The following is an 11,990-nucleotide window of genomic DNA, read 5'->3' on the forward strand; positions in this document are numbered from 1 at the left end:
TCCCAGCTTTGACCTGAAAGTGACCGGAGTACTGAACTGTGCAGCAGGCGCAGGCGACAAAATCTCTGAGTAAAGGTCTGTCTCTCTAGCCCGAGGACTGGGAAAGCGGGTCCTTGTGAGTTGGAGAAGTGTGGGTGGAATCTGTTTCTTCCTTTGTCATTTTTCTCTCCCAGCTCCGTTCCAAGAGTGATTCCAGATGCACAGCTGCACAGTAGAAGTAGTTGGGGCAGCGACACAACCGCCTAACACAGGGCACCGTGGCCCAGTGCGTGTAGGACTGTGGGAAGTGCTATTTTTTTTCCCTCTCTTTCTCTTTTCCTCACTTCATCACCCTGGAGCCAGATCCAGTTGTGCAGTTGTAGCAGCACAGGCAGCTAAAACTCTTAAGAGATGGCCAGGTACACTGGCTCACACCCATAATCCAGCACTTTGGAAGGCCAAGGCAGGAGGATCCCTTGAGGCCAGGAGTTCAAGACCAGCCTAAGCAATACAGTGAAATCCATTCTCTAAAAAATAAATTTAAGGCTGGACACAGTGGCTCATGCCTGTAATCCCAGCACTTTGGGAGGCCGAGACAGAAGGATCACAAGGTCAAGGGTTCAAGACCAGCCTGGCCAACATAACAAAACCCCATCTCTACTAAAAATACAAAAATGCCTGTAGTCCCAGCTACTTAGGAGGCTGAAGCAGGAGAATAGCTTAAACCTGGGAGGCGGAGGTTGCAGTGAGTCAGGATTGTGCCACTACACTCCAGCTTGGACAACAAAGTGAGACTTCACCTCCAAAAAAAAATTAAACAATATTGGGCCATGGTAACCATGCCTATAGTCCTAGCTACTTGAGGGCTGAGGCAGAAGGATCACTTGAGCCCAGGAGTTCTAGGCTGCAATGAGCTATGATCGTGTCACCACACTCTGGCCTGGGTAACAGAGCAAGACCCTGCCTCAAAAAAAGACTTTAAATAGGCATTTTAACCATGCTCCATGAGGTGAAGATGTACATAAGTGAAATAAGTAGAAAGGCTGGGCATGGTGGATCACACCTGTAATCCCAGCACTTTGTGAGGCTGAGGTGGGAGATCACTTGAACCCAGGAGTTCAAGACCAGCCTCGGCAACATAGAGAGACCCTGTCTCTACAAAAAGTTTAAAAAATTAGCTAGGTACGGTGGCACACATCTGTGGTCCCAGCTACTCAAGACGCTGAGATGGGAGGATAACTTTAACCTGGGAGGTTGAGTCTGCAGTAAGCTAGGATCATGCCACTGCACACTACCTGGGGCAACAGAGCAAGACCCTGTCAAAAAAAAAAAGACAGAGAGAGAGAGAGAGAGAGAAAAGCAAAGAAAGAAATAGAAAAATGAATGTTCTCAGCTGAGAAATAAGCTATTTTAAAACAAAATGGAAATTTTAGGATTGAAAAACACAGTATCTAAAACAAAAATTCACAGGATGAGATCAAGAGGAAAATTAAGATTATAAATAGAAGAATTCATGAACTTGCAGACAAATCAATAAAAATTATACAATCTAAAGAACTAAGAAATTAGAAAGAATGAACAGAGCTTCAGGAATTTATAGGACTCCATTAAAAAGTTGAATATTCAGCCAGGCACGGTGACTCATGCCTGTAATCCCAGCACATTGGGAGGCCGAGGAGAGTGGATCACAAGGTCAGGAGTTCAAGACCAGCCTGGCCAAGATGGTGAAACCCCATCTCTGCTAAGATGAAGTCAGGCATCGTGGCAGGTGCCTGTAATCCCAGCTACTCAAGAGGTTGAGGCAGAGAATTGCTTGAACCCTGGAGGCGGAGGTTGCGGTGAGTCGAGATCACACCACTGCACTTCAACCTGGGCAACAGAGCGAGACTCTGTCTCAAAAGGAAAAAAAGAAAGTTGAATATTCATGTTATTGGAAGCTTGTAAAGAGAAGAAAAAGAGACTGGTACAGAAAAAAAAAAAAATCTCAAGAAATAATGACCTAAAACTTCCCAAATTTGGTGAGAGAGATACATTTACAGATTCAAGAAATACAGAGTTTGAACAAGACACATTAATCACAGGACACAATGATTACATTCAGAGCCCATTTGGGTAATTCGCAATAATCTCCTCATTTCAAGATTCTTAGCTGATACAGCAAGGAGCTGTTCAAAAAAAGAAAAGAAAAAAAAAAAAAGAATAAGCTTCTTAGCTGAAAAAGCCCCTTTGCCATTGTCTCAGTTTGTATTGTGCGGCTATCACAAAACTCATAGACTGGGTATTTTACAATGAACAGAAATGTATTGGCTCACAGTTCTGGAGGCTGGGAAGTCCAAGATTGAGGAACTAGAATCTGGCAAGGACATACAGTTTGCAAGGGCAAAACGAACAGAAACCATGCCCAAACACATCATAATCAAACTTCTGAAAACAAGGATAAAGAAAAAACGTCTTGAAAGCATCCATGAATAAAACAAGACATTGCATATGGGAAATAAGACGTTGCACATAGGAAAAAATGTTTGAATCACTGCTGATTTCTTATTGCAATGCTGATTTCTTAATGTAAACTATGAAGTCCAGAAGATACTGGAACAATATGTGATGAAAAAAAAGAACCATCCACCTAGATTTCAATACCTGATAAAAATACTCTTTAAAAATGCAGGTAAAGTTCGGGCACAGCAGCTCAGGCCTGTAATCTCAGCACTTTGGGAGGCCGAGGCAGGTGGATCACCTGAGGTCAGGAGTTCAAGACCAGCCTGAACAACATAGAGAAACCCTGTCTCTACTAAAAATACAAAATTAGCCAGGTATGGTGGTGCATACCTGTAATCCCAGCTACTCAGGAGGCTGAGGCAGGAGAATCCCTTGAACTCGGAAGGTTGTGGTGAGCCGAGATCGCACCATTGCACTCCAGCCTGAGCAACAAGAACAAAACTCTGTCTCAAAAAAAAAAAAAAAAAAAAAAAATGCAGATAAAATTGAGACATTCTCATATGGAAAACTAAGAATTTGTAGGTCAAAGACATGCTCTAAATGAAACACTAATGAAGTTCTTCAAGCAGAAAAGACATTTTATCAGAGCAAAAGCCGAAATTTCAACAATGAAGCTAAAGCAACAGGAATGGCCAATCTTTGAGTAAATGTAACAGACCGTTTTTCTCCCCTTGGGTTTAAAAATATGTATGACTACTGAAAGCAAAAATTGAGCCAGGCAAGGTGGCTCACACCTGTAATCCCAGCAATCTGGGAGGCTGAAGCAGGCAGATCACTTGAGGTCAAGAGTTCCAGACCAGTCTGGCCAACATGGGAAACCCCATCTCTACTAAAAATACAAAACTAGCTGGGCATGGTGGCAGGTGCCTGTAATCCCAGCTACTCTGGAGGTTGAGGCAGGAGAATTGTTTGAACCCAGGAGGCAGAGGTTGCAGTGACCAAGATCACGCCAGTGCACTCCAGCCTGGGTGACAGAGCAAGACTGTGTCTCAAAAAAAAAAAAAAGCAAGGTAAAAGAAGCTGTATGGTGAAAGCTTCTACATTTTCTCGGAGTTGTAAAATACTAATTCTAAGCATGCTATGAAAGTTTAGGTATGTAAGCAGAGTGTAAAACTTTGGGTATGTAAATGCCCAAAAATCCACTAGAAGTTGATACAAAGAATCAAAATCTAATAGACAAGTTAAAATAGAATGCCTAAAAATATTGAAACAATTCGAAAGAATGCAGGAAAGGGGAACGTAGGAATAAGAAACAAAGGGGGAGAAACAAAATAAATCCTAAAATAGTAGACTTAAATCCAAACATATTATTAATTACATTTTTATAAATGATTTTAAAACACAAATAAATGGTAGAGATTGTCAGATTAGATAAAAACACAAGTCTAACTATATGCTATATTTAAAAAACCATTCTTGACGGGCGCAGTGGCTCACACCTGTAACCTCAGTACTTTGGGAGGCCAAGGCGGGCAGATCATGAGGTCAGGAGTTCGAGACCAGCCTGGACAACGTGGTAAAACCCTGTCTACTAAAAATACAAAAACTATCTGGGCGTTGTGTGGGTGCCTGCCATCCCAGCTGCTTCAGGAGGCTGAGGCAGGAGAATCACTTGAACCCAGGAGGCAGAGGTTGCAGTGAGCCAACTCTGCACCATTGCACTCCAGCCTGGGTGACAAAGTGTCTAAAAAAAAATTCTAAATATAATTATACATATTAGTTAAAAGAAAGGAAAAAGATGTACCACACAAATACAAACTGTTTAAAAAGCAAAAATGGCCATACTAACATCAGACAAAGGAAACTTCAGGACAAAGAATAGTACCACAGACAAAGAGGGACATGAATTAATGACAAAACAGTCAATTCATCAAGAAGATGTAGCAACCTTAAATGTATATACACCTAAAAAATACATGAAGCAAAAAATGATAAAACCGAAGGAACGAATAGATAAACCCATTAGTATATAGGGAGATTTCAACACTCATCTCTCATTAATTGACAGAATATGTAGACAGAAAATCAGCAGAGTTACAAAAGTCTTGAAGAACACTATCTTAGTCTAACTTATAGAGCACTCCAGACACAACAGCATAATACACATTTTTTTTAATAGGATTTCACTCTGTCACCCAGGCTGGAGTGCAGTGGTGGGATCTCAGCTCACTGCAACCCACCAGGTTCAAGCAATTCTCTCACCTCAACCTTCTGAGTAGCTGCGCAACACCATCTCTGGCTAATTTTTGTATTTTTAGTAGAGACAGGGTTTCATCATGTTGGCCAGGCTGGTCTCGAACTCCTGGCCTCAAGTGATCCACCTGTCTTGGCCTCCCAAAGTTCCGGGATTACAGGTGTGAGCCTCTGCGCCTGTCCAGGATACACATTCTTTGTAGGTACACATGACCATCCCCCACAATATATCACATTCTGGGCCACAAAATAAGCCTGAACAATTTTTGAGGAATAGAAATCACATAAAGTATATTATCTGGCCATAATAAATTTGAACTAGAAATACATGAAGCAAAAAATGATAAAACTGAAGGAACAAATAGATAAATCCATAAGTATATTGAGAGACTTCAATACTACTCTTCCAGTAATTTACAGAATATGTAGACAGACAATCACCAACAGAAATATACCTGGACAATCCACAAATATTTGGAAATTAACAATACTTCCAAATAATTAATGAGTGAGAAAGACTCAAGGGAAATTAGAAGAGACTTTTGAACTAAATGAAAATGAAAATACATTTTTGTTAGCTAAAACTATGCTTAGAGGAACATTCATAGCATTAAAATGCTTATTTTAAAAAAAGAAGAAAGTTCTTAAATTAGTAATTTACAATTCCACTGTAAGAGACTAGAAGAAGATGAGCAAATTAATAGCTAATCTGAATGACCCTAACTACTAAATAAATTCAATTCATAGTTTTAAAACTTCTAACAAATACAACTCTACATCCAGATGGTTTTAGTATTGAATTCTACTAAATATTTAGAAAAAATTAATACCAATTTTACATAGTCTCCTCCAAAAAATAGAAAATAAAAAAATACTCCCAAAACAATCTTCTTTTTTTTTTTTTTCTTTTTTTTTTTTTTGAGACGGAGTTTTGCTCTTGTTACCCAGGCTGGAGTGCAATGGCGCGATCTCGGCTCACCGCAACCTCTGCCTCCTGGGTTCAGGCAATTCTGCTGCCTCAGCCTCCTGAGTACCTGGGATTACAGGCACGTGCCACCATGCCCAGCTAATTTTTTTGTATTTTTAGTAGAGACGGGGTTTCACCATGTTGACCAGGATGGTCTCGATCTCTTGACATCGTGATCCACCTGCCTCGGCCTCCCAAAGTGCTGGGATTACAGGCATGAGCCACCACACCCGGCCAACAATCTTCTGAGTTCAGCATTATCTTGGCACAAAAACCAAAGACCAAATATCTCCCATGAAAAAAATCCTCAACCAAATAGACTCAGAAGTCCTTAACAAAATATTAACAAATCGAATACAGCAATATGTTTAAAAGATCATACAGTTCAACCAAATGAAGTTTATCCTGAGAATGCAAGGCTGGCTCCACAGTCAAAAATGTCATTTATCATATTAACAGAATACAACAGAAAAAACACACAGTCATCTCAATAGATGTAGTAAAAACATTTGTGATAATCTCCATTTGCGGTAAACACTCACAACAAACTAGAAATAGAAGGAAACTTTCTTAACCTGATAAAGGACATCTGAGATCAACAACAAAGTGATACCATCTAGCATCATACTTAATGGTGAAAGACTGAAAGCTTTTCCTCAGAGATTGGGAATAAAGCAAAGATGTCCGCTCTCATCACCCATACTCAGCATTGTACTAGGAGTCCTAGCCAGTGTGATAAAGCAAGAAAAAGAAACACAAATTTGGAAGAAAAGGAAACACTATAAACGGCCACTATTAACGGATGACATGATGGTTTATGTAGAAAATTCCAGGGAATCTATTAAAAACATCTATGAACTAATAAGTGAAACCTACTTATTGCAGGATATAAGGTCAGTTAAGGTCAATATACAAAAATTTATGTTATTTCTATACAGCAGTAATAATTAAAATTTTAAAAAATTATTTATGTACCATTTACAATTGCACAAAAAATACTTAGCTATAAAACTAACAAAATATTTGCAAGATCTGTGTACTGAAAAATACAAAAGATTGATGAGAGAAATTAAAGACCTAAATAAATAAGGAGATATGCCATGTTCATGGACCAGAAACTCAATATTATAAAGATGTCAATTCTCCTTATGCTTATCTGCAGATGCAACATAATCCCAATGAAATACCAGCAGAGTATTTTAAAAGAAATAACTACATAAATTATAAAATTTATATGGAAAAGCAAAGAAAATAAAATAGCCAAAGCAATTTTGAGAAAGAGTTATAGGCCAGGTGCAATGGTTTACACCTGTAATCCCAGCACTTTGGGAGGCTGAGGCAGGAGGATCAGTTGAGCTCAGGAGTTTGAGTCATGCAACACGGCAAGACCCTGTTTCTACAAAAAAAAAAAAAAAAAAAAAAAAAAAGGCTGGGTGACGTAGCACATGCCTATGGTTCCAGCTACAAAGGAGGAAGTGAGAAGACTGCTTCAGCCCAAAAGTTCAAGGCTGCAGTGAACTATGATTGCACCACTGCACTCCAGCCTGGGTGACAGTGAGACCCTGTCTCAAAAAAAAAAAAGAAAAAGTAATAAAATTGAAGAACTCATCCTACCTGATTCCAATGCTTAATATAAAACTACACTATTAGAGACAGTATGATATTGATTAAAGAATTGATATATAGATCAGAAGAGAGCCCATAATTAGAGACACACGAATATTGTCAATTGATTTTGTTGTTGGTTTTGTTTTTTTTTTTTTTTTTGAGACAGGGTCTCACTCTGCCACCCAGGCTGGAGTGCAATGGTGCAATCTTGGCTGGCTGCAAGCTCCGCCTCCCTGGTTCAAGTGATTCTCATGGCTTGGCCTCCCAAGTAGCTGGGATAATAGCTGCAAGCCAGCATGCCCAGTTAATTTTTGTATTTTTAGTAGACATGGAGTTTCACCATCTTGGCCAGAGTGGTTTCCAACTCCTGAACTCAAGGGATCCACACACCTTGGCCTCCGAAAGTGCTGGGATTACAGGTGTGAGCCACCATGCCCAGCCATCAATTGATATTTGGTAAATATGCAAAGACAATTCAGTGGAGAAATGATCATCTCTGCAACAAATGGTGCTGGAACAATTAGACTTCTACATGCAACAAACCGAACCTTGACCCACTCCTCACACTTTCCAAAAAGTTAAGTATAAATGAAATATAAACATGAATATAAAACACAAAAGCTAAAACTTCTAGAAGAAAACATGGAAAGAAATACCTATGACCCTAAATATGGTCCATAAGAAACAAAATGTTGGATTTCATCAAATTAAAAACTTTTGAACGCTTAAGAGAATGAAAAGACAATCCACAAAATGGGAGATATACATGAAAATCATACATCTGGCAAAAGACTTGTGTACAGAATATATAAAGACCTCTCAAAACTCACCAATAAGAAAACAACCCAACCATGAAATGGGTAAAAGACTTGGATGCTTGACAAGGAAGATATATAAACAGCAAAGAAAGACATGAAATGATGCCCATCATCGTTAGTTGCAATTGAATTAGGGAGAAGCAAATTAAAATCACAATGAGAGGCTACCCCACACTTGTTAGAATAGCTACTTTTTTTTTTTTTTTTGAGACAGTCTCACTCTGTCTCCCAGGTTGGAGTGCAGTGGTGTCATCTCGACTCACTGCAACCTCCGCTTCCCAGGTTCAAGCGATTCTCCTGCCTCAGCCTCCCAAGTAGCTGGGACTACAGGCGCTCACCACCACGCTCCTCTTATTCTTGTATTTTAAGTAGAGATGGGGTTTCACCATGTTGGCCAGGCTGGTCTCGAGCTCCTGACCTCAAGTGATCCACCCGCCTTGGCCTCCCAAAGTGCTGGGAGTACAGACATGAGCCACTGCGCCCGGCCTGAACATGTGTTAAAAAGAAGCGAATAAACTCCTGGGGGCATGTATGTGTGGAATTGAAAGTCACCTACTTTTGTGACTGATCTTCTATCTTAAATAGTGTCAGGATAACTTCATCAGTATAGGACTGGGACAGCAGATACAGGATCTTCCTAATGGTCTTTAGGGCCATGGCTTCTGTAATGCTATTCATGTGGTAGTAAATGTACTGGATGATTTCCGGCACCTGAAATGAGGGAAAAGGAGGTTCTTTCCAGACACTCAGCATCAGTTCACCAGCATTCACATAACTAGGCACCCACTTCACCTGTAGGGCTGCACACAATGCTTACATAGCATGTCCAGACCAAAGAAGTCACCGTCCCACTGCACTTTGCCCTGGTCAGGCCACACCCTCAGGACTGTGGACTGTCTTGGACCCTGCGGGGCCTGAAGAAACTCCAGATTGGATGCTAATCCACCATATTGACTTTTTTTTTTTTTTTTGAGACAGTCTTGCCCTGTTGCCCAAGGAGCTGGAGTGCAGTGGCACCATCTCAACTCACTCGGCTCACTGCAACCTCCACCTCCCGGGTTCAAGTGATTACCCTGCCTCCGCCTCCTGAGTAGCTGGGACTACAGGTGCCCGCCACCACACCTGGCTAATTTTTGTATTTTTAGTAGAGACAGGGTTTCGTCATGTGGGTCAGGCTGGTCTCAAATTCCTGACCTCAAGTGATCCACCTCGGCCTTCCAAAGTGCTGGGATCACAGGCGTGAGCCACTGTACCTGGCATGGCTTCTGCTTTTAAGTCAGCATGAAATGTTTCTCAGAAACTGGATTCATCAGCCTCTTTCTTTGATCTTTCAGCTTCCTTGGACTTAAAAGGTAGCTTCATACAGACCTGCCCACCACAGAACAGCCCCCATATTTTAAGGGGGACAAAATAGAGAGCAGTCAGGGGAGACCAGAACCATGTCTGGAAACCATGTCATGAAGAATGAAGGAAGAATCTGAGGATGAGTAACTTAGAGAAAGGAAGACAGAGGGCACAGAATTGCTGCCTCCAAGTGGTCTCAAGACTATATGGAGGAAGGGAAGAGTCAGTCCTTGCTGTTTACTGGCCATGAACTCTGAAGTCACACTCCCTGGATGTAAATTTCACTTCCCCACTTACTCACTGAGCGAGTTTGGGAAAGCCTTTCATCCTCTCTGTGCTCTATTTCCTCCAGCAAAACGTGAGGACACTTTTACTTACATCAACAGTTCTGAGTTAATGAATCTGAATTGGTTGGAACAGTGTCTGTCACATAATAACTGCTCAAGAACTTCAGTAATTAAGGCTCGTCACCTCTTTGAGCCTTTTCTCATTTTGTTTTTCTTTTGAGACAGGGTCTAGCTCTGTTGCCCCAGCTGGAGTGTAGTGGCACAATTACAGCTCCCTGCAAAGCCTCCATCTCCTGGGTTCATGCAATCCTCTCACCTCAGCCTCCCTAGTAGCTGGGTCTGCAAGTGCACACCACCACGTGCAACTAATTATTTTGATTTTTAGTAGAAATGAGGTCTTTCTCTATTGCCCAGGCTGGTCTTGAACTCCCAAACTCAAGTGATCCTACTGCCTGGGCCTCCCAAAGTTCTGGGATTATAGTTGTGAGACACTGCACTGGGCCTTCTCATTTCTAAAGAGAAAATAATAATTACAACAGATATGCTGTAAGAACTTAATAAAAGAACATGTCAAAGAAGCTAGCATAGTATATAACACCTAGCATTAGGAACACTTGAATATTAACTGTATTCTGCAAAATCCCAGAAGGCAAACTCGGGCCGGGGACTAGAAACTACCGGGATGCGGATTTCAGTGCTCTGTAAGTTAAGAACTTTTAAATAAGGGAAGTGGTTCACCCTTACATACTGTTGATGGAATGTAAATTAGCATAACCATTGTGGAAAATTCCTGCTGGGCGCGTGGCTCACACCTGTATCCCAGCACTTTGGGAAGCAGAGGTGGGTGGATCACTAGGTCAAGAGATAGAGACCATCCTGTCTAACATGGTGAAATCCCATCTTTACTAAAAAAAAATACAAAAAATTAGCCAAGCAAGGTGGCACGTGAGTGTCGTCCCAGATACTCAGGAGGCTGAGGCAGGAGAATCGCTTGAACCCAGTAGGCAGAGGTTGCAGTGAGCTGAGATTGAGCCACTGCACTCCAACCTGGGCAACAGAGCAAGACTCCATCTCAAAGGAAAAAAAAGGAAACTTCCAACATTATGGAGGTTACTCGAAAAACTAAAACTACCAATACCACTTATAGGTATATAGCCAAAGAAAATGAAGAGATATCTGCACTCCCCCGTTCATTGCAGCATTTTTTGTAATAGCCATGATAGGGAAAGGACATAAGCTTCCAATAACAGATGAGTGGATAAAGAAAATGTGGCTTATACACAATGGAATGCTATTCACCCTTAAAAATGAAGGATGCTGGGCCCGGTGGCTCACGCCTGTAATCTTAGCACTTTGAGAGGCTGAGGCAGGCAGATCACCTGAGGTCAGGAGTTCAAGATCATCCTGGCCAACATGATGAAACCTTGTCTCTACTAAAAATACAAAAATTAGCTGGGCGTGGTGGCAGGAACCTGTAATCCCAGTTACTCAAGAGGCTGAGGCAGGAGAATCGCTTGAACCCGGGAGGTAGAGGTTGCAGTGAGCTGAGATTGCACCATTGCACTCCAGCCGGGAGGACAAGAACGAGACTTCATCTCAAAATAAAAAATAAAAATAAAAATAAAAAAAAAGGAAACCCTGTCATTTGTAACAATATACATGAACCTCGAGGACATAATGAAAAGCAAAACAAGCCAGGTATAGAAAGACACATACTGGGTGATCTTACTTAGATGTGGAATCTAAAAGAATCAAATTAATAGAAGCAGAGAGTAGAATGGTGATTATCAGGAGCTGGAGGTTAGGAGGATTAGGGAGATATTGGTCAAAATATACAAAATTTCATTTTAACAGGAGAAATACGTTCAGATCTATCATATAAGAAAATTGCCAAGATGGTAGGTGTTCAATGTTCTCACTACAAAAAAATGAGCATGTGAATTAATGGGTATGTTAATTAGCTTGGTTCAACCATCCCACAATGTATAGATATTTCAAAACATCATGTTGTATGCCATAAATATATATCCTTTTCGTAAATTAAAATTTTTTTTTTATTAAAAAAAGCAAGTAGTTTACAAATACAAATAAGCTAAGGTTTAAGGTGGTGAACACCTCAAGGTTGCTTTCAGCACCGTCTGGCTGTCCAGTGGTCTGGTCTGGGGTGCTCGCCAAGAGATTGCAAGCATTGTCGTGCTTCACATATGCTAAAATTGGATGATTTTTAGTCAGAGAAAATTAGCATGGCCCCTGCACAAGGATGACATGCAGATTCATGAAGCATTCCATACAAAA

The 11,990-nt window shown here is 40.9% G+C and overlaps 1 non-coding gene across 1 annotated transcript; it reads left to right on the plus strand.

The window, feature by feature from the left end:
• Positions 1-11,888: 11,888 nt before the first annotated feature.
• On the plus strand, positions 11,889-11,990 carry LOC120362862 (U6 spliceosomal RNA). Its single transcript, XR_005578659.2, has one exon. It is a non-coding gene; the product is annotated as a U6 spliceosomal RNA (small nuclear RNA).

This window comes from Saimiri boliviensis, chromosome 14, assembly GCF_048565385.1.
Source record: "Saimiri boliviensis isolate mSaiBol1 chromosome 14, mSaiBol1.pri, whole genome shotgun sequence".
Taxonomy (NCBI): domain Eukaryota; kingdom Metazoa; phylum Chordata; class Mammalia; order Primates; family Cebidae; genus Saimiri; species Saimiri boliviensis.